The sequence below is a fragment of the Durio zibethinus genome, unplaced genomic scaffold, assembly GCF_047325235.1.
Source record: "Durio zibethinus cultivar Kanyao isolate XHJ-2024 unplaced genomic scaffold, ASM4732523v1 HiC_scaffold_387, whole genome shotgun sequence".
Taxonomy (NCBI): domain Eukaryota; kingdom Viridiplantae; phylum Streptophyta; class Magnoliopsida; order Malvales; family Malvaceae; genus Durio; species Durio zibethinus.
This window is the reverse complement of record NW_028323010.1, coordinates 245,001-250,000: the sequence shown is the minus strand read 5'-3', so window position 1 is coordinate 250,000 and position 5,000 is coordinate 245,001.

The following is a 5,000-nucleotide window of genomic DNA, read 5'->3' as shown; positions in this document are numbered from 1 at the left end:
AACGTGAGCCGATGGTGGTCGAGGCAACCGCCCGCACCAGCTCGAGGCATGTGCCCACACCAAGGCCCGGCATGTATCGATGGTGTTCGACGTAGGGGCCATCTTCTGCTGATGGTGGTCGAGGCAAGAGCCCGCACCAAGGGCCAGCGTGTGCCCATGGCGCTCGAGGCAACCGTCCGCACCAGGGCCCAACGTGTGCCGATGGTGGTCGAGGCAACCGCCCGCACCAGGGCCCAGCGTGTGCCGATGGTGCTCGAGGCAACCGCCCGCACCAAGGGCCGGCTTGTGCCGATGGTGGTCGAGGCAACCGCCCGCACCAAGGCCGAGCGTGTGCCGATGGTGGTCGAGGCAAGCGCCCGCACCAGGGCCCAGCGTGTGCCGATGGTTGTCGAGGCAAGCGCCCTCACCAAGGCCGAGCGTGTGCCGATGGTGGTCGAGGCAACCGGCCGCACCAAGGGCCGGCGTGTGCCGATGGTGTTCGAGGCAACCGCCCGCACCAGGGCCCAGCGTGTGCCGATGGTGGTCGAGCCAGGAGCCCGCACCAAGGGCCGGCCTGTGCCGATGGTGTTCGGGGCAACCGCCCGCACCAGGGCCCTGCGTGTGCCGATGGTGCTGGGGGCAACCGCCCGCACCAGGGCCCAGCGTGTGCCGATGGTGCTGGGGGCAAGCGCCCGCACCAGGGCCCAGCGTGTGCCGATGGTGCTGGGGGCAACCGCCCGGACCAGGGCCCAACGTGTGCCGATGGTGGTCGAGGGAACCGCCTGCACCAGGGCCCAGCGTGTGACGATGGTGCTGGGGGCAAGCACCCGCCCCAGGGCCCAGCGTGTGCCGATGGTTATCGGGGCAACCGGCCGCACCAGGGCCCAGGGTCTGCCGATGGTGCTCGAGGCAACCGCCCGCACCAAGGCTCAGCATGTGCCGATTGTGATCGAGGCAACAACCCACACCAGGGCCCAGCTTGTGCCGATGGCGGTCGAGGCAAGTGCCCGTACCGAAGGGCAGCCTATGCCGATGATGGTCAATGCATGTGCCATCACCATGCGTCATCATGTGCCATTGATGGTCGAGGCCTTGGCCGAAGTTCGATTTTGAGCCACGGTGCCCATGCTTGGCTCCAGCATGTGCTGGTGCCGCATTTTTTTCACTCGGGACAGCATCGCCGGAGCATCGCCGGAGCATCGCCGGAGTACCGCCGGAGAACCTGACCGGCGGCATTGGGGTTCCGGCGATTGGGAGGGGGGCCGGGGGGGTGTGCGCACATGATGTGCGATGGGTGCTGGTACTTGGCCTTGTGTTGGCCCCCTATCCCTCATCAAACCTCTGAGAATTCACACCCCCTTAAAGAGCATTTGAGATTTTACAGGTTTGCTACCAGTAGCCGTTAAAGTGTCTGAAATGGGGACACTTTTTTCAAACGGTCACAAAATCTTCTCTACTTCGAGTTTTTAGCTGAATTTTTTTGTGCATGCCAACAAAAATAGAAGGATCATGCCTACAAAATTTGGGGCCAAAAATCCTTATAAAAAAATTTTAAAAAATCCCGAACCGCAAAAAGTTTCGAAAATCATGAAAAATAGAAAACGAGTCATCTTCCAACGAAACTTCACGTGAAGGCTTAGGGGACCATTGTATGAATTTACAAGCCATAAAAATGGCATTGGCACGGCAGAAATTTGAAGATGTGCCTAAACCCACCAGGGCCCAGCGTGTGCCGATGGTGCTCGAGGCAAGCGCCCGCACCAGGGCCCAGCGTGTGCCGATGGTGCTCGAGGCAAGCGCCCGCACCAGGGCCCAGCGTGTGCCGATGGTGGTCGAGGCAACCGCCCGCACCAGGGCCGATAGTGTGCCGATGGTGCTCGAGGGAACCTGTCGCACCAGGGCCCAGCGTGTGCCGATGGTGATCGAGGCAACCTGCCGTACCAGGGCCCAGCGTGTGCCGATGGTGGTCGAGGCAAGCGCCCGCACCAGCGCCCAGCGTGTGCCGATGGTGCTCGAGGCAACCGACCGCACCAGGGCCCAGCGTGTGCCGATGGTGCTCGAGGCAACTTGCCCCACCAGGGCCCAGCGTGTGCCGATGGCGCTCGAGGCAAGCTCCCGCACCAGGGCCCAGCGTGTGCCGATGGTGCTCGAGGCAACCTGCCGCACCAGGGCCCAGCGTGTGCGGATGGTGCTCGAGGCAAGCGCCCGAGGCAACCGACCGCACCAGGGCCGAGCGTGTGCCGATGGTGGTCGAGGCAAGCGCCCGCACCAGGGCCCAGCGTGTGCCGATGGTGGTCGAGGCTGCCGATGATGGTCGAGGCAACCTGCCGCACCAGGGCCCAGCGTGTGCCGATAGTGCTCGAGGCAACCGACCGCACCAGGGCCGAGCGTGTGCCGATGGTGCTCGAGGCAAGCGCCCGCACCAGGGCCCAGCGTGTGCCGATGGTGGTCGAGGCAACCTGCCGCACCAGGGCCCAGCGTGTGCCGATGGTGGTCGAGGCAAGCGCCCGCACCAGGGCCCAGCGTGTGCCGATGGTGGTCGAGGCAACCGCCCGCACCAGGGCCCAGCGTGTGCCGATGGTGGTCGAGGCAAGCGCCCGCACCAGGGCCCAGCGTGTGCCGATGGTGCTCGAGGCAACCGACCGCACCAGGGCCCAGCGTGTGCCGATGGTGGTCGAGGCAAGCGCCCGCACCAGGGCCCAGCGTGTGCCGATGGTGGTCGAGGCTGCCGATGGTGGTCGAGGCAACCTGCCGCACCAGGGCCCAGCGTCTGCCGATGGTGCTCGAGGCAACCGACCGCACCAGGGCCGAACGTGTGCCGATGGTGCTCGAGGCAAGCTGCCGCACCAGGGCCCAGCGTGTGCCGATGGTGATCGAGGCAACCGCCCGCACCAGGGCCCAGCGTGTGCCGATGGTGATCGAGGCAACCGACCGCACCAGGGCCCAGCGTGTGCCGATGGTGCTCGAGGCAACCTGCCGCACCAGGGCCCAGCGTGTGCCGATGGTGGTCGAGGCAAGCGCCCGCACCAGGGCCCAGCGTGTGCCGATGGTGGTCGAGGCAACCTGCCGCACCAGGGCCCAGCGTGTGCCGATGGTGGTCGAGGCAAGCGCCCGCACCAGGGCCCAGCGTGTGCCGATGGTGCTCGAGGCAAGCGCCCGCACCAGGGCCCAGCGTGTGCCGATGGTGGTCGAGGCAACCGACCGCACCAGGGCCCAGCTTTTGCCGATGGTGATCGAGGCAACCGGCCGCTCCAGGGCCCAGCGTGTGCCGATGGTTATCGGGGCAACCCGCCGCACCAGGGCCCAGGGTCTGCCGATGGTGCTCGAGGCAACCGCCCGCACCAAGGCTCAGCATGTGCCGCTGGTGATCGAGGCAACAACCCACACCAGGGCCCAGCTTGTGCCGATGGCGGTCGAGGCAAGTGCCCGTACCGAAGGGCAGCCTATGCCGATGATGGTCGATGCATGTGCCATCACCATGCGTCATCATGTGCCATTGATGGTCGAGGCCTTGGCCGAAGTTCGATTTTGAGCCACGGTGCCCATGCTTGGCTCCAGCATGTGCTGGTGCCGCATTTTTTTCACTCGGGACAGCATCGCCGGAGCATCGCCGGAGCATCGCCGGAGTACCGCCGGAGAACCTGACCGGCGGCATTGGGGTTCCGGCGATTGGGAGGGGGGCCGGGGGGGTGTGCGCACATGATGTGCGATGGGTTCTGGTACTTGGCCTTGTGTTGGCCCCCTATCCCTCATCAAACCTCTGAGAATTCACACCCCCTTAAAGAGCATTTGAGATTTTACAGGTTTGCTACCAGTAGCCGTTAAAGTGTCTGAAATGGGGACACTTTTTTCAAACGGTCACAAAATCTTCTCTACTTCGAGTTTTTAGCTGAATTTTTTTGTGCATGCCAACAAAAATAGAAGGATCATGCCTACAAAATTTGGGGCCAAAAATCCTTATAAAAAAATTTTAAAAAATCCCGAACCGCAACAAGTTTCAAAAATCATGAAAAATAGAAAACGAGTCATCTTCCAACGAAACTTCACGTGAAGGCTTAGGGGACCATTGTATGAATTTACAAGCCATAAAAATGGCATTGGCACGGCAGAAATTTGAAGATGTGCCTAAACCCACCAGGGCCCAGCGTGTGCCGATGGTGCTCGAGGCAAGCGCCCGCACCAGGGCCCAGCGTGTGCCGATGGTGCTCGAGGCAAGCGCCCGCACCAGGGCCCAGCGTGTGCCGATGGTGGTCGAGGCAACCGCCCGCACCAGGGCCGATAGTGTGCCGATGGTGCTCGAGGCAACCTGTCGCACCAGGGCCCAGCGTGTGCCGATGGTGATCGAGGCAACCTGCCGTACCAGGGCCCAGCGTGTGCCGATGGTGGTCGAGGCAAGCGCCCGCACCAGCGCCCAGCGTGTGCCGATGGTGCTCGAGGCAACCGACCGCACCAGGGCCCAGCGTGTGCCGATGGTGCTCGAGGCTGCCGATGATGGTCGAGGCAACCTGCCGCACCAGGGCCCAGCGTGTGCCGATGGTGCTCGAGGCAACCGACCGCACCAGGGCCGAGCGTGTGCCGATGGTGCTCGAGGCAAGCGCCCGCACCAGGGCCCAGCGTGTGCCGATGGTGGTCGAGGCAACCTGCCGCACCAGGGCCCAGCGTGTGCCGATGGTGGTCGAGGCAAGCGCCCGCACCAGGGCCCAGCGTGTGCCGATGGTGGTCGAGGCAACCGCCCGCACCAGGGCCCAGCGTGTGCCGATGGTGGTCGAGGCAAGCGCCCGCACCAGGGCCCAGCGTGTGCCGATGGTGCTCGAGGCAACCGACCGCACCAGGGCCCAGCGTGTGCCGATGGTGGTCGAGGCAAGCGCCCGCACCAGGGCCCAGCGTGTGCCGATGGTGGTCGAGGCTGCCGATGGTGGTCGAGGCAACCTGCCGCACCAGGGCCCAGCGTGTGCCGATGGTGCTCGAGGCAACCGACCGCACCAGGGCCGAGCGTGTGCCGATGGTGCTCGAGGCAAGCT